At 52.4% G+C, this 27,034-nt stretch overlaps 1 protein-coding gene and 1 pseudogene across 1 annotated transcript in view; one reads left to right on the top strand and one right to left on the bottom strand.

The window, feature by feature from the left end:
* Positions 1-27,034, bottom strand: part of TDRD9 (tudor domain containing 9) — a 2,495,642-nt gene that overhangs the window by 124,283 nt on the left and 2,344,325 nt on the right. The window lies entirely within an intron of this gene.
* LOC147690250 (myeloid-derived growth factor pseudogene) lies at positions 62-586 on the top strand (annotated as a pseudogene).

Genomic DNA, 27,034 nt, shown 5'->3' with positions numbered 1-27,034 from the left:
GTACTTTTGTATATTAGGTGCAGTTTGCTGACGTGCCGCTCAGCTGTGCTCCTGCAGTAAAATGGCACCGCAGGTCAGGCAGAGTTCAGTGTGCGTGCCCAGGCTTCTCGCCGCTCTGACCCTTGCACTGGTGACGTGCGGCGGCGCACGGGGGGGGGGGGGGAAGGACCGGCCCCCCCAGCACCGTGGACTTTGACGTGAGACCCGGGGGACAGGAGCACATCTTCACTCGAAGCCTGGGGAAATGCACATGTGCATTTTCTTATGCTGCTCAGGGAGGCACCAATGAGCAATGGCAGATGAGTGTGGCTCTCAGCGAGAGAGGCGGCTTATTCTCCTGCTCCATATGGAGGCCTCAAGACGTTTTCTATTTGTACTTCATGCAATTCAAAGTCTAGGTCAAAGGATGCACCAGTGAGTATGCCAAAGCCTACTTGCAAGCGGTGTAGAGTGCCATAAAGACCTTCCGCTGAAAAGGGAAGAAAATGAAGTTGGTGAAAGAACAGTGATGCACAAGCAAGGGACGTTCAAGTCTATGCTAGCCAAGGTTGCGATTGTAGCAAAATCTCAGCACCATGAGCTTTGATCCTGGATACAAACCGCGCTGGGCTTGTCTTGGGCAACAACTGGACTTCTTGCTTGTTGATGATCGCCTGTGCCAAGGGTTTGTTACTGACATGTTGGACTCTAAAGTGACGGATGTGGCACCAAAACTCTTTTCCAAACATGGACTCGTGAAACAAGCAGACTTTCCTTAAGCAGTAGTTTTTATGTCCAGTCAGTATATCTTTTTTCATTGCTTTTTTGGGAGGGAAAGAAAGATATTAGTCTTTTTCAAATGGGGCCTTGAGTCTACTCCATTCTCAAATCTCACTGTAAATGAGGGAACAAATAAAGCATGAAGTTACATTTTCAATAAGGAGTCAATGGAACTGTGGTAAGGAATGAAGTATTATCATCAAGATCATATTATTGGGGTTTTTAACATGGTTAAACAGCCGGGGAGTATGTGTTGTTTTAGATGCAGAGTTTGCTCAGTGAACCTTAGCCAAAAAGTAATTCCCCTTGTAGGGAGCTGGTTTTCCAATTTTTTACATAAAAAAAACGAAAAATATAAACTTACAGGAGATACACCATTGTGATGTGATAATATCAGATAAAGATTGTTTATGGGAATTGTTTGTCGCAACATAGTAACTGGCTTAGTAAATATTATAGTTTTTCTTGGGACAGTCCACGTCTTTTATAATCTTAGACTTAGTTTTTACTTTTGATAATTCCTTTGCAATAGTGCAAGATACTATTGTATCTTGCACTTTAGGGAACTAGGTCCATCAATGCAGGATCGGTGCCATATTTTCTAAAATATCCAGAAGATAAATGTACCTATGATGAATGTGCACGATTTACAGGGGTGTGGCTTGTGTAGCCATCATGGCAGATGTGCTCCAGACGAGCTCCGCACTTCACCCCGATTATCCGGCGTTAATCCGTCACTTCAAACGTCCCTCCCCGTGTTACCTGCCCGCCTTACTATACCTGTGGGAGAGACCGCCGCTGTAACTGGTGCGGTGGCGGTGCTGTGAGCAACATTCCGGGAGACCGTGGGTTGGGTCCGTGGCCCATGAGGTAAGACTGCTGGGTTTGGGCCCACTGCCCGTCGGTGTGGAGCGGTGGAAGACTTGGCCCCGGAATCCCAGCCGCAGCCTGCCACGAGGAAGCTTGTTGGGCTACAACCTGTGGCGATCTAGGGTGCGACATACCTGCCTGCCCCAGTGCGACCAACAGAGGAGTGCGATGCTCCCGTTTGCAACCCGACTGTTGATGAAGATCCTGAGAATGCAGTGATGTAGCCTCCCCGGGCATTATTGTAACTAAGCGAGGGCCGGCTGAAGGGGATTACACACACGTAGGTAATGTCACACCTGAGCACTTACTCTGAAGATGCTATGTCGCCTGCTGCGGTGCACCCCTGCTGCTGGAAACCGCATCAATTAGGATTGCTGCAACCCAGGCTGGCCCCTGACTAGAAGAGCTGTTCCTGCCTGCTGCAGACTCCCTCTAATGGCAAATTGAGGTGGCGTGTGGCTGTCCCTGCCATTTTGAGGGCCTAAGACCGCTGGGCCTTGCGAATAAGCATGCTGGGGCCAAGAGGTGTCCTCCCTCAGGAGGGGCGGTCGTGACGTCTATGAAGAGAAGCGATGCCCCTGTGGCATTACTGTGGGTCCTCCAGAGTGATGACGGGCCAACCCTGAATATCTGCCTGGACTGGAGGGGAGGCTGCCCAGATGCCGAGCAACTGTCGGTCTGCTTCACAAACGCTTGTGTACACCGCTACTATGGGCATCACCCCTTAACTAGTATAGATGTTGACTCCCTGGGTGATTTCTCCTGTTCCTGCTGCTGCACTCTTTTGCTTGACCTGCTCCACTGGATCATTTGGACTGTCATGCTGTGTAATGCTGGGGCTGGTCGTGCTGCCGCACCTATGGACCCTGACTGGAGCAGGTAAGTGGGCCCTCTTCTGTTCTGGGTGTCTTCAAGGCCCTCCGCTGAGCAGGACAAACTGCTGGCGGAACTGGTCCAGCTGATGGATTCGCTCCTCCGCTATCGGGACAAGCTGGACACTGTTCTTGCAGCAATGGATAAAATTGGTGTTACTCCGGAGACCACGTGGGCATCCTTGGAAAGTAAGTTAGATGCAGGGACAACAGACCGAATGATGCTCCATGTGGACAATCGCAAACTGGTGGATAGGGTGCAAGATACTGAACTGACCATGGGGGAGCTGCAGCCAAGGGCCTGAGAACTTGACTCTTCAATGCGCCTGCTGGCGGAACGTGTGGAGGTCCTGGAGCGTCACATGGAAGATGCAGCGTACCGCTCACGCTGCAACAATATCGGTGTGGTGGGTTTAACAGAGGGATCAGATGCCATCACTTCTGTGAAGCAATGGTTGTGATGGCTGCTACACCAGGATTCTTTGCCACAGTACTTCTCAGTGGAGCACGTGCATTGTGTACCGGCACGCTGGCCACCACCAGGATCCGACCCAAGCCCAACAGGGATGCCGTCTTACATGAGACACGAAAGCTGGAGGAGATCTCAGCGCAGCTCCTTTCTCACGGTTATACGCCAGCTGAAGGAACCTGACATCAGATATGCCCTCCTCATCTGGGTGCAACTTAGAGTGATGACAGGGGGAAGACACACTTCTTCAGCTCCCTGGAAAATGCATGGGACTGGTTGGAGGCAGCAGAACACTTGACAACTGAGAGCATGAAGCAGACTGGTGCTGTGATGCATGGCGTGCGGCGCGGGAGACGTTCCTGATCGAGACGCTTGACTCAGTTGAAGGCTACACCGGACTTGGAGCAATTCATGAGGGAGAGGCGTCAGGCCTTACAGAATGCTTTAGCCTTGTATGAGAAAAGCTGTGGTTTGGAACTGGACAACAACACTGACAAATCAATAAGAACAATGGTTCCTTGACTACATGGCTCTCCAGCGCGGACTCATTGGCGTTTCCCACAGCTACTCCGCAAACGTCTGATGACATTATCTGAAGCCTAAAACTGCCTGGCGACTACTAATTGCTATTGCTGCAATGTCTAGGGAGACATGTGTTGAGGTATACTTAACTGCCAGGCATAACTCATTTGTTATCCTTTTGCAGAGTGTGTGAGGTGACTGGTATAGTTCTCCTTTCCTTGCATGGCTGACGGGTCGCTGGTGTGGATTGACTGCCTGGCTCGACTCGGGGAATCCTAGTTACACTTGTGCATATGTTGATAATTGGTTAACACCGGGGCAGTTCTAGTCAAGGGTTCCAGACTACACCTCCCTAATGGTATGGGGTGTCTTTTTTTTGGCTGCCTAGCTTTCCCCCATCAATTACACAACTGGTTAACTCCTGCTGAATTTGGTCATGTCACGGTTTGGGTAGAAACTCTGCTCTACTGGTATTTACATTCTAATACTATTGCTTCACATGTATTCAGTTATGATCCACAAATCTTACTGGACCAGAATTCTGCCACAAGATCCCCTAATATATACTGTACACAGATTCACCATTGCTGCCACCGGTGCAACGTCCATACCACAGGTGACCCGTCCTATTGAACAAGTTACTTACATCCGGTAACGATATATCTGTAAGAAACATTAGTTAGTGATAGATTCCTATCCTTATAATTACCCACAGGCACCAGACTGGATCCGGAAAGTTTTCGTCAGTAGTACCTCTGCACGTCGCAAGGTGGCATTGTGCGTCTCCGTCGATGGCATTGTGGTCGCCGAGATAAAACCGCGGCAGCTACTTAAGACGCCGCCCTTGCACACCGATGTCAGTTCTGTACACGACTTTCCACGCCAGGAACGCAGAGCCATGCAAAATACTGACCATTGGTGCATTGAAACTAGGGCTCTGAAAGGGATGACCTTAACCCTAGAAATCAGTTCGCAGAATGGGGAGGATGGGTGGGGCGGTACGAAATCGATCACTAACTAATGTTTCTTACAGATATATTGTTACCGAAGGTTAGTAACTTGTTCATCTGAAAGAAACACATTAGTGATAGATTCCTTACCTTAGAATAGATACCCCAGCAATACCAAACCCGGTGGTGGGTCTGCGAACCAAGATCACACCAGGAAGATCCGAACAGCCAAAGAAGCCGTCTCTCTGGACTTGGCTGTCCAGGCAATAGTGCTTAGTAAAAGTGTGCAATGAGGCCCACATAGCTGTCTGACAGATGTCTTGTAAGGGGACACCAAGTCCCAATGCCGTAGTGGCCGCCGTCATCCTGGTAGAATAGGCGCGTAGCCCCACCAGAGGCTCTTTTTTTGCCAGAGAATAACAGGCTTTAATACACAAGATCGGGAGATAGTCCGATTGTGTACGGCCCGACATTTCTTGGCGCCTACGTAGCCAACAAAGAGCTGATCATCCACCCGGAACTATTGAGTGTGATTCAGGTAAAATAAGAGCGCACATTTTGGGTCCAGACATTGGAGCCTCTCTTCCTCTCTGGAAGGATGCGGAAGAACAAGTTACTAACCTTCGGTAACGATATATCTGTAAGAAACATTAGTTAGTATTAGATTCCTTACCTTAGAATATCCCCAGGCGTCAGTCTGGATCCGGAAACTTTTGCGTAGCAGTACCCCTGCGCGTCGGTAGGCGTCGTCTGCAGGTGTCCCCTGCGGCTCCGCGTCCGTCGTTGGCGTCGTGCGCCGTGATGACGTCGCTGGAGTATATAGACGCCGCACCCGTGCGCTGACGTCAGTTCTTTGCACACAGCTTTTCCGCGCCAGAACACGCAGAGCCATGTGAGAACTGTAGGAGAGTAGGGTCTGCAATCCTATGATCACCCAGATTTTTTGCTTTTGTTTCACTGGTTTACGACTTTCTCTGGCTGTGGGCCTGCCAATCAGACCCACAGCCTGGCTGTTCTCTTTCTAAATTACAAACATGTACCCTAGGTGCATTTACCAATTGGTACTGGGCCACCTTATCAGACCCTGTAACTCAGGGCATAGGTGTACCCAGGGCTGCCAGGGGCTGCAGCATGTATTATGCCACCCCTGGCTGGCCTCCTAAATTTGACACAACTGGCTGCATGACAGCTGGGGCAAAGTCGTGTAATCACCCTTTGCTGTAGGTGTAGTATACCTATACCTAACCCTAAAAATGGACACACGGATTCCTATCAGTCACTCCTATGGCAGGCCTTGACAATCCTGAAGGCAGAGTGCTTGGAATTGTGTGAGATGGTGCTCTGGCATGAGCTGAGCCTGTCTGCAGCTTGCGGAACCAAGTCCTAATAGCTGTTCCATGATATCGCATACCATATACTCTTAAGTGCATTATAATCCTCGCGGTTAAATGCTAACTTTGGTATTGCTTTATCAAAACATGTCGAGTAAGGTGTCATACGAATTGGAATACTAACCCCTCGCCAATTCTGGCGACGGGGTTAGCATTCCACCCTTCTAGAGGGACACGACATGTATGTAACCGTGAACCCCGGTTAAAGTTAACTGAAGCCTCAGCTCCACAAAATGGATGCTGCCACCACAGACACGAGTCTGACCTCCTGCTGCTGGGAGTCCTTCCAGCGAGGGAGGCCTGGACAAAGTGTTTCCTGTCCGGGGCGGTGCTAGCACCGTCCCAGACATGGTTTTGTGTATCCTGGGTAGGCAGGGCTTTTCAGGAAGGTGACTGCTGAGTGGCACCCCGGTGCTCACTACGCATAGGCCGGTCAGAACCAGTTCCAGGGGCACACCAGCCCCTGGCCTGGGGAAAGTCCGGCATGGCAGAGGGGTGTAACCACCCCCTCCTAGTCCCACCCATAGGCAGGACCTAGTCACCGGGTCAGCCCCCTTTTTTAGTATAAAGATGGGAGCGGGCCCCCTGTTCAAATTAGATCATCTTTGGAATCAAGACACGACTTTCTTCGAAAGGACTTCAAGATTTCTTCTTCAAGATTCTCCCTTGTGGCTAAGGAGTAGTCACCCTGCATCAAGCGGGCACCATCCTAAGAACACTGCGGTCTGCGGCAAGTCCTTCATCACGAATCCGACGACCCAGCTCGACGAGACCCGGCTTCCCTGGCACCTCTGACCTCTACTCACCTCTACAGCAAAGCTGAGAACCGTGAGTGCGACGAGACCTCGAGGGACCGACGATCGCCAAGACTGCACGACTTCTTTGTAACAAGCCCACCGAGTCTTCCACTGGTGAGTGCTTTGGGGTCCGAGAAGCCCCAACCCTGAGCAGCTCCAGCACCGAAGATCAGCCCTCCAGCATCTCCACGATCTGCGTGGGGCCCTTCTGCTTTTGCGTGCTCACCGTGCTGTGTGGCTACTAGCCGGCTGGCTTGTGGCCTTCTTCACGACGCCCGACGACATCACTGCTGCTGGTCTGGTTGCTCCAGACTGGCCCTTGCTTCCTTCCTTAAGAGAGGCACCCCGGACCCTCCTGGTCCACTCCAGACGCCATTTTAGGTCCACCGCGTGGGCTTGAATTTGCCAAGGCTTTGTTGCCCAATCCTGGGTCCAGCGACGCCGACAGCTTCTATCTTCGTGGGACAGCTCGCTCCTCCTTCCTGGTCGCCGACAACGCCTCCTGGTCCGTGAGATCTTCGAGCACAGCGTCACCCACTCACCTTGTCGAGGTGGCTACCATCCAGTGCCCTCCTGGTGCCCACTGACTACTGGCTAGTAGTCTCGAACTTGGTCCCCTCTGCTTTCAGGTGTCATCTTCCATCGATCCAGGCTTGGATCCACCGAACTTTCTTCACTGGTCGCCTGCCAGCAACTTCTTTCTTCCAGGCTCCTGGTCCGGCAACGAGGATTCCCGACGTCTTTTGAGTCCTATGCAGCTGCAGCCCCTGGGCTAGGTAACTTCGGCATTTCGGTGCCCCAGCATAGCCTCACTATCCAAGGGTCAGAATCCACTTTCGTTTTCTCCCTACCAGGTCGGGTTCGCCCGAGAACACTAACTTTGCAATTACTAGCTACCATAGACTTTGTCCCGCATCTCGTGTGAGAGTGCACACACTGCACCCGAGTCCCCTAGGCCTCCTATAAGTAATCTGAAGGTTCTATAGTCAAGTCCTAGCGATTCCTAAGCCTATTAGTACTGTACTTACCTGCTAGTAATTTCGCATTCCACTTTCAGAGTATATGGTTTTCCGTGCCCCTCGGGCATTTGTATATACTGTGCTAACTTAAGTATTTTTGTAAGAGTTTAGGTTTGTGCTTAGTACCCTGTCCTCATAAAGAGTACAGGGCTGTTGTGATTCTTAATAAATAACTGTTTATTTTCATAACACTTGTGTGGTGTCCTTTCACTTGGTGTTCAAGGGGTACATGTGTGGTATAACAGCTGGCTTAACACGCCCTCTCGTGTCTTTAGCCTTAGACTGCTCGTATCCACGCTACTAGGATAGCTGGTCTATAAGGTTGACTTACAACCAATCATCAATAAGGGTTGCTGGACTGATACATAGTGTTCACTAGAATAGTGAGCACTGCATATCAGGCCACCTTCTCACATTGGTGAGCAGCGGTTGGGATTTGAGCTTGCTGTTGTTTTACCACACGTATCCTAAGAATATCTTGCTGAAAGATCACATAAGTACTGTTAGTACATATAACTAAGCTTAGAATACTCTGAGTTCTACTGAACCAGCTGTTGCAGCTCCTCAAGGCTTAGCACACCTTGGCTGCAACTCTTAGCAAGGGATCAGTAGGGAAACACATAGTGTAGGTAGGTGCATCACTTACACCACACTAGAAACAGTATGTCAGACAAAGGAGGAAACACTGAGTCTCCCCTTGTGTCAGTTGACCCTCCACAGGTCATTCCTTCCAGATATACTGTGCTTAGCTTCCATGAGTTACGACAAGTGTGTACCTCTAGGAAGATTAAGCAAGGGGCTAACCCCACCACCTCCTTTCTGATTGGTCTCCTCGAGACTTATGATGCCAGAAAGGCTGAGAGACTTCTTAGCCCTTCTAATCCAGAAGGAGGCATGCCTCCCCTTGAGGGAACCAGAGGACACCCTGACCTAATCCACCTCTCCATTGAGAATGAAAATGGGGAGGAGGATGAGGATGAGGATCCCTCTGGGGATGAGGCAGACAAGGGACAGGTAGAAGTCAGCAGACTAACCAGGTCCAACTTAAGCAAACATGACAGTGGTACTGGGGGACCCCTGGGGCCACTATCAGGTCAGCTTAACATTGGGAATGGACGAGCCAGATCTCTGTCAAGAGGTTCTGGCAGATCCCTTCAAACCAATGGCTCTCACAACTCTTCTCAAAGAGGGATGACTTCCCCTCAGAGGAGAGTGTATGAAGCTAAAGAAAGGGCAGCCAATCTGAGGATTGAAAGGGAAGAACTTGCCCTGGCCAAAGAGAGGCTTGCCTTTGCTAGAGAGCAACAGTTAAGTGGGGTAGGCCCCACTGGTGGCAGCATTGTACCTAGCAATAGGGAAAGGAGTTTTGATACAAAACACTTAGGTAAGATAGTGCCCCCCTTTAAACAAGGGGATGACATCCACAAATGGATTACTGCTTTGGAGAGGGCCTGCACTGTGCAAGGTGTTCCCCAGAGTCAGTGGGCAGCTATCTTGTGGCTCTCCTTTGAAGGTAAAGGTAGAGACAAGCTCCTCACTACAAGAGTGGAGGATGCTAATAATTACCAAGTCTTGAAAAATACACTGGTTGAAGGGTTTGGCCTAACCACTGAGCAGTACAGGGTGCTGTTCAGGGATACCCAGAAAACTCAGTCTCAAGATTGGTCTGACTTTGTAGATTGTGCCACTAAGGCTTTTGAGGGCTGGTTGCTGGGCAGTAAGTTTACTGATTATAAAGGATTGTACAATTTGATGATGAGAGAACAAATTTTAAACAATTGTCAGAACCAGTTGTTGCATCAGCCTCTTGTTGACTCAGATCTGACCTCTCCCCAAGAATTGGGAAAGAAGGCAGACAGATGGGTTAGAACAAGAGTTAAACAGAACCAGGGCCAGAATCAAGGTGGTCAGAAGAAAGCAGACCAGAAGGGTAAAGATTCTAAGGGGGAACAAAATGACCAGAAGTCTTCGACAGGTCCCCAACAACCCAAAGAGGGTGGGGGTCATGCTCCCCAGAAGAAGAAAAACCAAGAAGGCCAATCTAAAAGGTGGTGCCAATACTGCAAAAGTAAAACTCACTGGTTTAGTGAGTGCACCAAGAAAGGAGGAGGGCAGACTCCTGCCACTGCAGCCCCTAAGGCACCTGTGCCCCCTAGTACAGCCAGCAGTGGTAGTGCACCTCCCAAGGGTTTAGTAGGGTTAACCCTGGGTTCTGAGGGGTGTGACAACTTAGTTGGTACACTCACTCAGGCTGTCCTTGTCAGTACAGGGGATATGGTCATGTCCCCTGACATAAGTCCCAATACTTTGGGCAAATACAGACAGACACCTTTCATTAATGGAAAAATGGCTCAGGCCTATAGGGACACTTGTGCCAGTGTCACAATGGTGACACCTAACTTTGTGGACCCTGGACAGATCATGCCAGGTACAGAATTCCTGGTGACCAATGCAAGCAATGTCACTACCAATCACAGTATGGCAATTGTAGCTTTCTCCTGGGGAGGGGTAACTGGCCAAAAGAAGGTTGTAGTTAGTTCAGACCTCCCAGTGGATTGTTTGTTGGGCAATGATTTGGAGTCATCACAATGGTCAGAAGTGGAGCAGAGGACTCATATGGAAATGTTAGGCTTGCCAGCACATGTGTTTGCTGTGACCAGGTCACAGGTCAGGAAATGCCCCACTGAACAGGTGCTGGATCCTGGAACAATGGACCAGACACCTCCCAAGAAGAAGAGCAGTAGGGTTAAGGCTGTGCCTTCCCCCTTGCCCCAGGTTGAGGATCAAGTCTCAGAGGAGGCTGACCTACAGGAATTGAGGGAAACTGAGCCCAGAGAGTTTGAACTTGATCAAGTTGAATTCTTGGGTTCAGGGGGACCCTCAAGGGAAGACCTGGGGAAGGACCAGTTAAGCTGCCCTTCTCTTGAACCCCTTAGACAGCAGGCTGCTGCTGAGGCTGCTGGGAACGCCACAGGTACCCACAAGGTATACTGGGAAGATGGACTCCTGTACACTGAGTCAAGAGACCCCAAGCCTGGCATGACCAGGAGGCTGGTTGTACCCTTGTCTCAGAGAGGTTTCCTACTTACCTTGGCCCATGAGATTCCCTTAGCAGGTCACTTAGGCCAGACAAAGACTTGGGACAGGCTTGTCTCACACTTTCACTGGCCTCACATGAATGAGGATACCAAAGAGTTTTGTCGCTCCTGTGTCACTTGCCAAGCCAGTGGTAAGTCAGGTGGCACAACAAAGGCCCCCCTTATACCAATGCCTGTGGTGGGGGTGCCCTTTGAAAGAGTGGGGATTGACATTGTTGGTCCAATGGAACCCCAGACAGCATCAGGGCACAAGTTTATACTGGTGGTAGTGGATCATGCCACCAGGTATCCTGAAGCTATTCCACTTAGGACCACTACAGCACCTGTAGTGGCAAGGGCCCAAGTTGGAGTGTTCTCCAGAGTGGGCTTCCCTAAGGAGGTTGTCTCTGACAGAGGTGCAAACTTCATGTCAATCAATCAATCAGTGACACTTATAGAGCGCGCTACATACCCGTAGGGTCTCAAGGCGCTGGGGGGGGGGAGCCGCTACTGCTCGAACAGCCAGGTCTTCAGCTTCTTCCTGAAGGAGAAGTGGTCTTGGGTCAGGCGCAGGTCGGGAGGGAGGGAGTTCCAGGTCTTGGCGGCCAGGTAGGAGAAGGACCTTCCTCCTGTAGTCGCTCTTCGGATGCGGGGGACGGCGGCGAGGGCGTGGTTGGCTGATCGGAGGTGGCGTTTGGGAGCGTAGAAGTTGACTCGGCTGTTGAGGTAGCTCGGGCCTTGGTCGTGTAGGGCTTTGTGTGCGTGGGTGAGGAGGCGGAAGGTGATTCTTTTGTTGACGGGGAGCCAGTGAAGGTCTCTCAGATGTCCGGAGATGTGGCTGGTTCGTGGGATGTCGAGGATGAGTCTGGCTGAGGCGTTCTGGATCCGCTGGAGTCTCTTCTGGAGCTTGGCGGTGGTACCGGCGTAGAGGGCGTTGCCGTAGTCCAGTCGGCTGGTGACGAGGGCCTGGGTGACGGTCTTCCTGGTCTCGGTGGGGATCCACCAGAAGATCTTCCGTAGCATGCGAAGGATGTTGAAGCATGCCGAGGAGACGTTGTTGACTTGCCTGGTCATGGAGAGGGAGGAGTCCAGGGTGAAGCCCAGGTTTCGTGCATGGTCTGTCGGTTTGGGTGCGGTGCCCAGGGCGGGAGGCCACCAGGAGTCGTCCCAGGCGGAGGGAGAGGAGCCCAGGATGAGGACCTCCGTCTTGTCCGAGTTCAGTTTCAGGCGGCTGGTCGTCATCCACTCGGCTACCTCTTTCATCCCTTCGTGTAGGTTGGCTCTGGCGGCGGCGGGGTCGTTGGTCAGGGAGAGGATCAGCTGGGTGTCGTCGGCGTAGGAGATTATGCTGAGGTTGTGTTTGCGTACGATGGCCGCGAGGGGGCTCATGTAGACGTTGAAGAGGGTGGGGCTCAGAGATGATCCTTGGGGGACGCCGCAGATGACTTCGGTGGCCTCTGACTTGTACGGTGGTAGGCGGACTCTCTGTGTTCTTCCGGCGAGGAAGGAGATGATCCATTCCAGCGCCTTGTCCTGGATTCCGACGTTGCTGAGGCGCCGTACTAGGGTGCGGTGGCAGACCGTGTCGAATGCCGCGGAGAGGTCTAGGAGGATGAGGGCCGCTGTTTCTCCGTTGTCCATCAGGGCTCGGATGTCATCGGTGGCGGCGATGAGGGCGGTCTCGGTGCTGTGGTTGGCTCGGAAGCCGGACTGTGAGGGGTCGAGGGATCCGTTCGTCTCGAGGAAAGCGGCCATCTGCTTGTTGACGGTTTTCTCGATGACTTTGGCTGGAAACGGGAGGAGCGAGATGGGGCGGTAATTCTTGAGGTCGGTGGGGTCCGCTGTTGGTTTCTTGAGTAGAGCGCTGAGTTCGGCGTGTTTCCAGCTCTCAGGGAAGGTGGCGGTGTCGAAGGATGTGTTGATGATGTCTCGCAGGTGGGGTGCGATGATAGCGTCGGCCTTGTTGAAGACGTGGTGAGGGCAGGGGTCGGTCGGTGATCCGGAATGGATGGAGTTCATCGTGCGGATGGTGTCTTCGGTGCTGATCGGGGTCCAGGCGTGGAGGGTGGTGGTGGGTGGTGGTTGTTCGGTCATGGTGTGCGTTGGTTGGTTGTTGAAGCTGTTGTGTATGTCCGCGATCTTGTTGTGGAAGTATGAAGCGAGGGAGTTGCAGAGGTCTTGCGATGGGGTGATGTCGTTGTTTGCTGCGCTGGGGTTGGAAAGCTCTTTCACGATGTTGAAGAGTTCCTTGCAGTTGTGTGCGTTGTTGTCCAACTGGTCCTTGAATGCTGTTTTCTTGGCGGCGCGGATCAGCTGGTGGTGTTTCCGGGTGGCAAGTTTGAAGGAGGTCCTGTTGTCCGGTGTTGGTTCCCTTCTCCAGACTTTCTCGAGGGCTCGGCAGTTCTTCTTGGAGCTCTTGAGTTCGTCGGTGAACCATGGGGCTTTCTTGCTGCCGGGTCTGCTGGGCGGGGTCCTCAGCGGGGCGAGTTCGTCCGCGCAGTTGCTGATCCACTTCGTGAGGTTGTCGGCGGCCTGGCTGGGGTTCGCTGAGCTGGCAGGAGGGTGCTGGCTCAGGGAGGTGGCGAGCTGGTCTGCTGTGATCTTGTTCCAGCTTCTGCGGGCGGCCTGTTGCTGGTGGTGGTGGGTCGTTGTTTTCTTGAAGGTGAAGTGGACGCAGCTGTGGTCCGTCCATTGAAGCTCTGTGGCGTGGCTGAAGTCTATGTCTGTGCTGGATGAGAAGACTGCGTCGAGTGTGTGTCCGGCGAGGTGGGTGGGGGTGGACACCAGTTGCTTGAGTCCCAGGTTGGCGAGGTTGTCGAGCAGGGTGCTGGTGTTGCGGTCGTTGTTGTTCTCCAGATGGAAGTTGAGGTCTCCCAGGAGGATGTAGTCAGCGGAGGGGAGGGCATGTGGGCTGACGAGGTCGGCGATGTCCTCGCTGAATTGTGTGCGTGGTCCAGGGGGTCGGTAGATCAGGGTGCCTCTGAGGGTGGTGTTCGGGTTGGTGTGGATCTGGAAATGCAGGTGTTCGGCGGTGGTCAGGGAGTCGTCGGTGCTGGTCGTGAGACGGATGGTGCTCCTGTGGATGATGGCGATGCCTCCTCCCATCTGGTTGGCGTTTCGGTCCCTCCGGACGATCTTGTAGCCCTCTGGGATGGCGATGGCGATGTCGGGAGCTGAAGAGGCGTTCATCCAGGTCTCCGTGAGGAAGGCAACGTCTGGAGCTGTGGTGTCAAGGAGGTTCCAGAGTTCGATGGCATGTCTGTGGACGGAGCGGGTGTTGAGCAGGATGCACTTGAGGTGGGTGCTGCTGGTGTTCGGCTTGGCGGGTGCTGGTGCGAGGCAGGTCCGGATGCAGGTGAACTTGCAGGCGTGGCAGCTGAAGGGTCCGTGGGAGTGACGTGGTGTGGCTTGGTGGCACTCTGGACGTCGGCCGGTGTTGAGAGCGGTGAGGGAGGCGGCGGAGTACATCAGGCGGGTCGGTCGGGGTCCTCGTGGGCCAGGGGTCCTGGCACTGGGCGCGGTCCAGGCACGGACGGGCGTAGACGGGCTTACCTTTGGCGCGCCTTCGGCGCACAATCGGCGCGCCCGCTGCGCGTGACCGCTGCGCGTTCGCACGGTCGCCATTTAAGGCGAAGTGCGCGGGTGGGCGGAGCAGCTGGGAGGCGGGAGCGGGGAGGGTACAGAATACAAAAAGGGGCGGGGAAAAGCGGCGGTGGCGGGAAGGGAGGGCGGAGGGCGGCGAGGTAGGCGGACAACAAGGAAGGAAACCACAACACGGGGGAAATAAAAATTAAACACCACGGGCACAAATTCCTGACAAAACAAGGAAAAAATCGAGGTTAAACAAGACAAGCACAAATGATACACAAAACAAGGGCAAAAACAACCGCAGCGGCGCCAGCCGGCAGCCGGCAAAACGAGGCAGCAGCGAGGCAGAGGGCAGGCAAGGGGCACACGTAGCAGCTGGTGGCCGTGCGGCGCGGGGGTGTCAAGCTACTTAACTGCTATGTGGAAGGAATGTGGTGTCAATTACAAATTCACTACACCCTATCATCCACAATGCAATGGGCTTGTTGAAAGGTTCAACAGGACCCTAAAATGGATGATTCATGGACTACCTGAAAAGCTCAGGCGTAGATGGGATGTCCTGATTCCCTGCCTTCTGTTTGCTTACAGAGAGGTCCCACAAAAGGGGGTTGGCTACAGCCCTTTTGAACTTTTGTATGGGCATCCTGTGAGAGGCCCCCTGTGTTTGGTGAAGGAAGGATGGGAGAGACCTCTCAAAAAGCCTGCAACCAGCATAGTGGACTATGTACTTGGTCTCCGCTCCAGGATGGCTGAGTATATGGAGAAGGCATCAGAAAACCTTAAGGCCAGTCAAGAACTTCAAAAAGCTTGGCATGACCAAAAGGCTGTCCTGACTGTTTATCAGCCTGGACAGAAGGTCTGGGTGTTGGAGCCAGTGGCCCCAGCAGCACTCAAAGACAAATGGTCTGGGCCCCACACAATTCTTGAGCAAAAGGGAGAGGTCACCTACCTGGTGGACCTTGGAACTCCCAGGAGCCCCCACAGGGTGCTCCATGTCAACAGGCTCAAAGCATATGTCGACAGGAAGGACATGAGCTTGCTCATGGCCATAGATGAGGGACAGGAGGAAGAGAGTGACCCTCTCCCAGACCTGCTCACTCAGAATCCTGATGATGGGTCAGTAGATGGTGTTGTCTTTTGTGGCAGCCTCTCTGAGCATCAACAGAAAGACTGTAAACAGGTTCTTCAGTCTTTCAGACATATGTTTTCTCTGACACCCAGTCAGACCAATTGGTGTACCCATGAGGTTGACACTGGTGACAGTCTGCCAGTTAAGAGTAAAATCTACAGGCAGCCTGATCATGTTAGAGACTGCATAAAAACTGAAGTGCAGAAAATGTTGGAGTTGGGAGTCATTGAACCCTCAGATAGCCCTTGGGCTAGTCCAGTAGTTCTAGTGCCAAAGCCTCACACCCAGGATGGTAAGAGAGAGATGAGGTTTTGCGTAGACTACAGGGGTCTCAATGCAGTCACTAAGACTGATGCCAACCCAATACCAAGGGCAGATGAGCTGATAGATAGATTGGCTTCTGCCAACTACTTAAGCACATTTGACTTAACAGCTGGGTATTGGCAAATCAGGTTAGCTGAGGATGCCAAGCCCAAGACAGCATTTTCAACCCCTGGTGGGCATTATCAATTTGTGGTAATGCCCTTTGGTCTGAAAAATGCACCTGCCACCTTCCAAAGGTTGGTGAATCAAGTCCTTACTGGGCTGGATGACTTCTGTGCAGCATATCTAGATGATATTGCTGTCTTTAGCTCCACCTGGGAGGATCACCTGGTCCACCTGAGGAAAGTGTTAGAGGCTCTGCAAGCAGCAGGCCTCACTATCAAGGCCACCAAGTGCCAGATAGGGCAGACACAGGTTGAATACCTGGGCCACCTTGTAGGTGGAGGCCAGGTTCAGCCACTGGAGAGCAAGATACAGTCAATCAGGGACTGGGCTCCTCCAACCACCCAGACTCAGGTTTGAGCTTTCTTGGGCCTGACTGGTTACTATAGGAAGTTTGTCAGGAACTATGGATCAATTGTGACTCCATTAAATGAACTGACAAGTAAGAAAATGCCAAAAAAAGTTCAGTGGACAGCAGGCTGTCAAAAAGCATTCGATGACCTAAAGCAGGCCATGTGCACAGCACCTATCCTTAAGAGTCCAGACTACTCCAAACCATTCATTGTCCAAACAGATGCTTCTGAGTTGGGCGTGGGAGCTGTTCTATCTCAGCTGAATTTTGATGGTCAAGACCAGCCCATTGCTTTTATAAGCAGAAGGCTGACCCCCAGAGAGAAGAATTGGTCAGCTATTGAGAGGGAGGCCTTTGCTGTGGTTTGGGCCCTGAAGAAGCTGAGGCCATACTTGTTTGGCACTCACTTCAAGATTCAGACCGACCATAAGCCCCTCTTGTGGCTAAATCAGATGAAGGGTGAAAACCCCAAACTGCTTAGGTGGTCCATTTCCCTACAGGGGATGGACTTTACAGTGGAACATAGACCTGGTACTGATCATGGCAATGCCGATGGGCTCTCCAGATATTTCCACTTCGAACAAGAAGACTCACCTGGTCAAGGTTAGCTTATTGTCCCAAAGTTTGGGGGGGGGGGGGTCATGTAGGAGAGTAGGGTCTGCAATCCTATGATCACCCAGATTTTTTGCTTTTGTTTCACTGGTTTACGACTTTCTCTGGCTGTGGGCCTGCCAATCAGACCCACAGCCTGGCTGTTCTCTTTCTAAATTACAAACATGTACCCTAGGTGCATTTACCAATTGGTACTGGGCCACCTTATCAGACCCTGTAACTCAGGGCATAGGTGTACCCAGGGCTGCCAGGGGCTGCAGCATGTATTATGCCACCCCTGGCTGGCCTCCTAAATTTGACACAACTGGCTGCATGACAGCTGGGGCAAAGTCGTGTAATCACCATTTGCTGTAGGTGTAGTATACCTATACCTAACCCTAAAAATGGACACACGGATTCCTATCAGTCACTCCTATAGCAGGCCTTGACAATCCTGAAGGCAGAGTGCTTGGAATCGTGTGAGATGGTGCTCTGGCATGAGCTGAGCCGGTCTGCAGCTTGCGGAACCAAGTCCTAATAGCTGTTCCATGATATCGCATACCATATACTCTTAAGTGCATTATAATCCTCGCGGTTAAATGCTAACTTTGGTATTGCTTTATCAAAACATGTCGAGTAAGGTGTCATACGAATTGGAATACTAACCCCTCGCCAATTCTGGCGACGGGGTTAGCATTCCACCCTTCTAGAGGGACACGACATGTATGTAACTGTGAACCCCGGTTAAAGTTAACTGAAGCCTCAGCTCCACAAAATGGATGCTGCCACCACAGACACGAGTCTGACCTCCTGCTGCTGGGAGTCCTTCCAGCGAGGGAGGCCTGGACAAAGGGTTTCCTGTCCGGGGCGGTGCTAGCACCGTCCCAGACATGGTTTTGTGTATCCTGGGTAGGCAGGGCTTTTCAGGAAGGTGACTGCTGAGTGGCACCCCGGTGCTCACTACGCATAGGCCGGTCAGAACCAGTTCCAGGGGCACACCAGCCCCTGGCCTGGGGAAAGTCCGGCATGGCAGAGGGGTGTAACCACCCCCCTCCTAGTCCCACCCATAGGCAGGACCTAGTCACCGGGTCAGCCCCCTTTTTTAGTATAAAGATGGGAGCGGCCCCCTGTTCAAATTAGATCATCTTTGGAATCAAGACACGACTTTCTTCGAAAGGACTTCAAGATTTCTTCTTCAAGATTCTCCCTTGTGGCTAAGGAGTAGTCACCCTGCATCAAGCGGGCACCATCCTAAGAACACTGCGGTCTGCGGCAAGTCCTTCATCACGAATCCGACGACCCAGCTCGACGAGACCCGGCTTCCCTGGCACCTCTGACCTCTACTCACCTCAACAGCAAAGCTGAGAACCGTGAGTGCGACGAGACCTCGAGGGACCGACGATCGCCAAGACTGCACGACTTCTTTGTAACAAGCCCACCGAGTCTTCCACTGGTGAGTGCTTTGGGGTCCGAGAAGCCCCAACCCTGAGCAGCTCCAGCACCGAAGATCAGCCCTCCAGCATCTCCACGATCTGCGTTGGGCCCTTCTGCTTTTGCGTGCTCACCGCGCTGTGTGGCTACTAGCCGGCTGGCTTGTGGCCTTTTTCACGACGCCCGACGACATCACTGCTGCTGGTCTGGTTGCTCCAGACTGGCCCTTGCTTCCTTCCTTAAGAGAGGCACCTCGGACCCTCCTGGTCCACTCCAGACGCCATTTTAGGTCCACCGCGTGGGCTTGAATTTGCCAAGGCTTTGTTGCCCAATCCTGGGTCCAGCGACGCCGACAGCTTCTATCTTCGTGGGACAGCTCGCTCCTCCTTCCTGGTCGCCGACAACGCCTCCTGGTCCGTGAGATCTTCGAGCACAGCGTCACCCACTCACCTTGTCGAGGTGGATACCATCCGGTGCCCTCCTGGTTCCCACTGACTACTGGCTAGTAGTCTCGAACTTGGTCCCCTCTGCTTTCAGGTGTCATCTTCCATCGATCCAGGCTTGGATCCACCGAACTTTCTTCACTGGTCGCCTGCCAGCAACTTCTTTCTTCCAGGCTCCTGGTCCAGCAACGAGGATTCCCGACGTCTTTTGAGTCCTATGCAGCTGCAGCCCCTTGGCTAGGTAACTTCGGCATTTCGGTGCCCCAGCATAGCCTCACTATCCAAGGGTCAGAATCCACTTTCGTTTTCTCTCTACCAGGTCGGGTTCGCCCGAGAACACTAACTTTGCAATTACTAGCTACCATAGACTTTGTCCCGCATCTCGCGTGAGAGTGCACACACTGCACCCGAGTCCCCTAGGCCTCCTATAAGTAATCTGAAGGTTCTATAGTCAAGTCCTAGCGATTCCTAAGCCTATTAGTACTGTACTTACCTGCTAGTAATTTCGCATTCCACTTTCAGAGTATATGGTTTTCCGTGCCCCTCGGGCATTTGTATATACTGTGCTAACTTAAGTATTTTTGTAAGAGTTTTGGTTTGTGCTTAGTACCCTGTCCTCATAAAGAGTACAGGGCTGTTGTGATTCTTAATAAATAACTGTTTATTTTCATAACACTTGTGTGGTGTCCTTTCACTTGGTGTTCAAGGGGTACATGTGTGGTATAACAGCTGGCTTAACACGCCCTCTCGAGTCTTTAGCCTTAGACTGCTCGTATCCACGCTACTAGGATAGCTGGTCTATAAGGTTGACTTACAACCAATCATCAATAAGGGTTGCTGGACTGATACATAGTGTTCACTAGAATAGTGAGCACTGCATATCAGGCCACCTTCTCACAAGAACCAACACTGGTGCCATTTGAAACTAGGGCCCTGAAAGGGAAGTCCTTAACGCTAGGTATCAGTTCGCAGAACGGGGAGGATGGGTGGGTTCGGTAAGGAATCTAATACTAACTAATGTTTCTTACAGATATATCGTTACCGAAGGTAAGTAACTTGTTCATCTGAAAGAAACACGTTAGTATTAGATTCCTTACCTTAGAATAGATACCCCAGCAATACCAACCCCGGTGGTGGGTCTGCGAACCAATACATTCTACACCAGAAAGTCCTGGAGGACAGAACGGCCAAAGAAGCCATCCCTCCGGACTTGACTGTCGAGGCAGTAGTGCCTCGCAAAGGTGTGCAGCGAGGCCCACGTAGCCGCCTGGCAAATGTCCTGCAAGGGGACTCCCCGGCCCAGGGCAGTAGTAGCCGCCGTGGCCCGAGTGGAATGGGCCCTCAGCGCAACAGGAGGCTCCTTCCGAGCCAAAGAGTAGCACGCTTTGATGCACAGAACGACCCACCGAGAGATGGTCCATTTATGTACCGCCCGTCCCTTCTTTGCACCCACGTAGCCAACAAATAGTTGGTCATCCACCCGGAACTGGCGTGTGCGATCCATATAAAATGAAAGCGCACGTTTTGGGTCCAGACGATGGAGCCGCTCTTCATCCTTTGAAGGATGCGGAGGCGGGAAGAAGGAGGGGAGGGTGATGGACTGCCCGATGTGAAAAGCAGAAACTACTTTGGGCAGGAAAAAAGGTCTAGTCCTTAGAACCACCTTGTCAGGATGAATGGACAGGAAAGGAGGTTGGACAGAAAGAGCCTGGAGCTCACTCACTCTCCTGGCAGAGGTGATGGCAACCAGGAAAGCCGTCTTTAAAGTCAGGAGACGGAGAGGACAAGAATGAAGGGGCTCAAAGGGAGCACACATCAGAAAGGTTAGAACCAGGTTCAAGTCCCACTGAGGCATCACAAACGGAACAGGTGGATACATGTGTGTGATGCCCTTCAAGAATCTCGTTACAATTGGGGACTTGAACAAAGAAGGCTGATCAGGAAGCCTTAGAAAGGCTGAAAGGGCCGAAAGGTAGCCCTTGATAGTGCCCAGAGCAGAGCCCTGCTGGGCAAGAGAGAGAAGAAACAGAAGAACCTCGGAAAGAGGGGCAGAAAGAGGATCCACAGCCTTTGCTGTGCACCATGCCACAAATCTGTTCCACCGACAGGCGTATACCGACTTTGTATACCGACTGCGGTTTGAAGACCTCAGTGAGGATGTTAGGCCTCACGGCCGCGACAGGGAGATCAAGGTGTAAGGCCTTGGCAGCCCTCATCAACACCACTGAATAAGCAGCTCCCTCCTCCGATGCCAGGGAAGGAGGAGAGACAAAGCCAGGGTTAGGAGAGTCGTCCAGACCACTGGCATCACCCAAATCACCTGTCCAGTCCACGTCGTACTGACACTCGCGTGACAGAGGGTCCTCAGACCCCTCCCAACCCTCTCCGTACTCTACATCATCTCCATATTGGGAGTCAACAATGTAGACCGGCTCCTTGGGGTTCACAGGCCTCATCGGCGTCGAGCCCGGCGTCGAGCGACGTCGGTTCAACTCCGCGTCCGGATTGGGGGAGGGTATGGGGACGGCGCCGCCCGGAGCCGGCACAGGAGAACCGGCGCCGCGCGGGGACGGCGTCGGGGGTAACCCCGATGGAATCGGCGCCGGAGCGGTCGGCAGACCAGCCGGCGTCGACCCCGAAGGCCCTTGCGGCGCCGGGGTCGGAGCCGTCGGCGGCACCGGGGCCGAAGCACCCGATGGCGTCGAGCCAGGGACACCCGAACCGCTAGGGTCCTCAGACAGCACTGGGCTCGAAGGCGCCGTAGGCCCCGTCGGAGAAGTGAGCGCCCTCATGGCCATGAGGAACGCCTCAATCTCCTCAGGCGTCGCACCTTGCCCAGGGACCGGAGGGTATGGGGCAGGCCGCGCCGGCGACTCTCGCGGAGCCGCGGGTCACCCGAACCCGCGAGCGTCGGGGAGAGTCGGGGGTACGATGACGACGCCCCGACTTCTTGTGTTTCTTACCTGAAGAGCCCGACGAATGGTGACTACTTCCGGAGCGTCCGGCGCGGCTCCGCGACCGCTCCCTCGAACGCTCCCTGGACCTCCGGCCGGACCGGGACCGCTCCCAACGTGGGGCCGACACCCGGAGCTCGAGTAGCTTGCGGGACCGCTCCCGTCTAGCCTTATTAGTCAGAGCCCGGCAATCGACGCAGGCGTCCACGTCGTGGTCGGGGCCCAGGCACTGGAGGCAGAGTCGGTGATGGTCCGTGACCGACATCGTGCGGTCACAACCGTCACAATTCTTGAAACTGGGCATCCTACCAGGCACCAAAAGAGATATAGAAAGTTAACAAACTTGGTCAAAAGACCGGAGTACTGCTCTTCGGATCTGCGCTTACTGGCGCGGAAAAAAGAAGAACTGACGTCAGCGCACGGAGGCGGCGTCTATATACTCCAGCGACGTCATCACGGCGCACGACGCCAACGACGGACGCGGAGCCGCAGGGGACGCCTGCAGACGACGCCTACCGACGCGCAGGGGTACTGCTACGCAAAAGTTTCCGGATCCAGACTGACGCATGGGGATATTCTAAGGTAAGGAATCTAATACTAACGTGTTTCTTTCAGATAGAAGGTGGGCAAAGTAATGGTCTGCCGAAGGCAACGACAACCTTTGGCAGAAAGGATGGTTGTGTTCTGAGCACAACCTTGTACGGATGGACAGACAGAAAATGAGGTTTGCAAGAAAGAGCCTGGAGCTCACTCAATCTCCTAGCAGAGGTGATGGCAATAAGGAAAGCAGTCTTCAAAGGTAACAGACAAAGAGGACAGTTGAAAAGAGGCTCAAAGGGAGCACACATTAAATATGTGAGAACCAGGTTCAAGACCCATTGTGGAATTACAAAGGGAATAGGAGGGAAAAGATGAGTAATACCTTTGAGGAATCTATTTACAACTGGGGACTTGAAAAGAAAGACTCTGGTGCAAGCCCTTGTAATAAGTCGCCTTGACTATTGCAACGGGCTTCTGATACAAGCCAATGAGGATGCCATCAATCGTTTGCAGGTGGTCCAGAACACGGCGGCAAGATTGATCCTGAATGACCCCCCCAGAACATCTTCTGGACCCCTGTTGAAAAAACTCCACTGGCTCCCAATACGCCAACGGGTTAAATTTTAAATCTGCTGCACTGTACATAAGTGTTTATTTGGAAACGGCCCCAAATATCTAGCCAAATTACTCCAGCCCTAAAAACCAGAACAAGAATTACGGTCAAGTAACCTACTCCTGCTCAAACCACCTTTCATTAAAAAAACCAGACAAGGCGGCAGAGCCCTCTCATCAGTGGGGCCGGCCCTGTGGAACAACCTGCCCCTTAACTTAAGACAGATCTCCAAACACCTCACCTTTAGAAAAATGCTAAAAACAAATCTGTTTATGGAGATATAACTTTAGGATTGCTGCCTTTACAGTACCTTGCGGCCTGCTGTTGTCAAAGCGCGGAGATAACCCTTTCGGGCTCGATTCTTGCGCTATAGAAGCATATAAATAAATAAATAAATAAAGAGAGGTCTGACAAGGAAGCCTGAGAAAGGATGAAATAGCAGAAAGGTAGCCCTTGATAGTGCCCAGAGCAGAACCCTGCTGGGACAAAGAAAGAAGGAACAGAAGGACTTCTGAAAGAGGGGAAGAAAGGGGATCCACAGCCTTTGCTGTGCACCAAGCCACAAACTTGTTCCCCCTGCAGGCGTATACCAACTTAGAGGAGGGATGCCTGGCTGCCAGAATGAAATCACAGACCTCGGGAGGCAAGTCGAAAGCATTCAACTCCCACCGCTCAATCTCATCGCAAGGAGGTGGAGACTGGACAGGTCCCGGTGGAGGACCGTTCCCTGCTGCTGAGACAGAAGATCCTCCCGAAGAGGCCGTCGGATTGAGGGATCGATGGTCATAATGAGAAGCTCGGGATACCAAACTCTTCGTGCCCAGTCCGGAGCCATAAGAATGACTTGGGCCCGGTCACGCCTGATTTTCTTTAGCACTCTGGGCAGAAGTGGTATAGGCGGAAAGGCTTACAACAGACCGCAACTCGTGATAAAAAGCGTCGCCTAGCGAGTGCCCCCTTGGAAATTCCAATGTGCAGAACTGCTGACATTGCGTGTTCCCTTCGGTGGCGAATAGATCTAACAAAGGCTCTCCCCACTGTTGAAAGAGACCTTGCCCCACCTCCGAGTGAAGATGCCATACGTGATCCATCATGCACCTGCGGCTGAGTTTGTCTGCCCTAGCGTTCAGTGAACCTGCCAGGTGTTGAACCACCAGGGAAATGCCCTCATGTTTCAGCCATGTCCAGAGGCGCAGGGCCTCCTGACATAGGGTCCACAACCCCACCCTGCCCTATTTGTTGCCATACCACATGGCAGGGGTGTTGTCTGTGAACACCTGCACTCCTCTTTCCCTGACAGAGGGAAGGAATGCCTTCAGTACAAGTCGGATCGCCCGGAGCTCCAGAAGTTGTATATGGAGCCTGGTCTCTGCCAGAGACCAGAGGCCTCTGCCTCTCCCATGTGGCTGCCCCATCCCAGGAGGGACGTGTCCATCACCACTGTGTGCTCCGGTTGGGGAAGGGAGAGGGCTCCGCCATTGACTCACTGTCTGTTCGTGAGCCACCACTGCAATTGATGTGCAGTGCCCTCCGAGATCTGGACGTAATCGGATAGGTTCCCCTGATGCTGTGCCCACTGGAACTTCAGGTCCCACTGCAGAGCCCACATATGCCATCTGGCATTATCGACCAGCAGGATGCAGGAGGCCATGAGGTCCAGCAGCCTCAGGATCAGCCTGACCGAAACCCAGGATAGAGGCTGAAATATCAGAATCAGAGCCTGAATATCCTGGACTCGCCGTTCGGGAGGATTGACCCAAAAGTGTGTCGTATCCAGAATCCCTCCAATGAGGGAAGCTTCTGAGAGAGAATCAGGTGCTACTTCGACACATTGATGGAGAACCCCAGTAAATGCAGGAGGTCGGCCATGGTCTGGTGGTGGGAGAGGACTGTCTGGGGCGAGCCCGCCTTCAACAGCCAGCAGCCGAGATAAGGGAAGACTGGAACCCCTGATCTATGCAGATGAGCAGCAACCACCGCCATCACTTTCCTGAACACACGAGGGGCGTTGGTAAGGCCAAAGGTGAGCACGCTAAACTGAAAGGGCTTGTGGCCTACCGTAAACCGCAGATAACGCCGGCAGGACGGGAATGTGGAAATAGGAGTCCTGCAGCTCCAACGCTACCATCCAGTCTCCAGGGTCGAGGGCAGACAAGACCTGAGCCGAAGTTAACAACTTGAACTTCTCAATCCGGAGGAAGCAGCCGACGTCCCTGAGGTCCAAGATGGGACGCAGGCCCTTGTCCTTCTTGGGCACCAGAAAGTAGTGGGAGTAACAACCACGTCCCACTTCTGGTGCAGGAACGCGCTCAATGGCCCCCTTGGCCAAGAGGTGAGGTTCCGTGACAATCATAATGGTGTTCTCGACTCGTTCGAATATGGACGAGTTTGGTATCTATGAACCGCAAATGACGAGTTTAGTGGGTGCACGCGTTTTCGCTACACTGGCCTGAACCGTTCGTCTTATTCGTGGGTTTCTTCACCTGAACCCACGGGTTCCATTTTAGATACGGCATCCATTTTGTCTCTTGCCCTCAAGTAGCCAGCGAACGGACACTGTCCGCTTCGTGACCCTGGGATTCCCAAGCTCTTGCGGAAGACACGTGTTCCTTTGAGGGTGTCTTTATGACGAGGGGAATGACACAGCAAAGGCAGATGGCCCCGCTCAAGGCTCATCTTGCCGTGCCGGTCTATTGTTTCAGCCGTGCATGCATTAGGCACGAATCCTTTGATCCTGCAATCGTGTTTCCGATATCGCCCCCTACACTCTTTTTCAATCTGTTGTCTATCTTTGCCTTCCTCGCACCTGTTTCTGTCTTTTCTCTCAAACTCATTTACAGCCGGAATGGAATTAATTAATGGTGGGATAACGTACTTTTACAGTTGGGAACCGGCGATGCTACTGTAATTATGTTCCGGGCTCCTGAATACATGAAAGCAACCCTTTTGAAGTTTACTGTGGGAACTGAGTTGTAACCTTTTGTTCGTCATGTTGTGCTATGACTAAAATCTGTATAAAAGGAGCGATCCACTGTAGCAATTTGAAGCAGTCTCCTAGAACCTACACATGCTGTACTTCTTGTGACTTCTGTGTTCCCTGCAGTAAATAAACCTCGATCTTTGACGCCGAAGGAACTGTCCCGTGTCTCTGTGATTTGTACGCCGGAACAGGTAACCCACGAAGGTTTCAGGTGTTGCCCCCTGGCACCGCTGGGCCTTAGAATAGCCCAGTCCTTCAGTTGGCGCACAACGTGGGGCGACATCAGCGGTACCGGTCCAAAGCCCGACGATCGTGAGGAACTTCGTGTGAAATCTCCGAGGGAAGGTGCACCCCGCTTCATCTATCCTGTTGTCGAAATAAGTGGTCTGAAGACTGTTCCCGCGAAGATCCCCGCCTCCTGACGGCTGCGACGGACTGATGCCCTGACTGTCGACCTGTTTTGGCGCCTGGCGTAGTCCTTTGTACAGCGAGACGATAGACGGGCCTTCCTGGTGACGCCATTGCTCTTTCAGTTAAGTATTTGTGGGTCACTCCCAGAGCCCTTGGTTGTTGTTGAAACTAGGTTGTTTGCATGGTTCCATTGTATTTGTGGTTCTTAGTTATTGGTTCTTAGTTGTTGGGTTTTATTTGACGATTGCAATTGCCAAAAACCGAGGGTCTTGCATTTTTGCGAGGACATCGTAATTCGATAACCCTTGAAGTTTGTAAACTCGGTTAGTGTGCACGATGCCTGGCCGTAGTACTTTGTTTAGTTGCTTTAAATGTTGTGGTGCGGATTCCCGTTTGGAGGACTCATGTCCGATACCGCCAGTTGGAACTCCGATCTATGAGCTTTATAGTCGCCATGGAGTGGGTCCTATCGTATATAATGATTATTGGATCCGCTACACTAAAGACAATGGTGTCCTTAGTTGGCCACCTCATGGTAGTTTCGAAAGTGCAATTTTGGATAATCTCGAAGCCAAATTGTTTAAAAAGAAATCTAGGCCGGCCATGTTTGATTCCTTTCGGTTTGGCGAAACGAGGCCAAGCAGAAAGAAATCAAACAGCTTAAGAAAAATAAGAGGGAAGGTATCGTTACGGTGATGAGAAATGCAGACAAAAAGAGAAGGAAAAGGAAGTTTTTGCTAGACTGCAACATATGCGGTGGATAAATGTTATCCTGTTTTACCGTCGAGTT

Source organism: Lissotriton vulgaris, chromosome 9 (genome assembly GCF_964263255.1).
Source record: "Lissotriton vulgaris chromosome 9, aLisVul1.2, whole genome shotgun sequence".
NCBI lineage: Eukaryota > Metazoa > Chordata > Amphibia > Caudata > Salamandridae > Lissotriton > Lissotriton vulgaris.
This window is presented reverse-complemented; position numbering and strand designations above follow the sequence as displayed.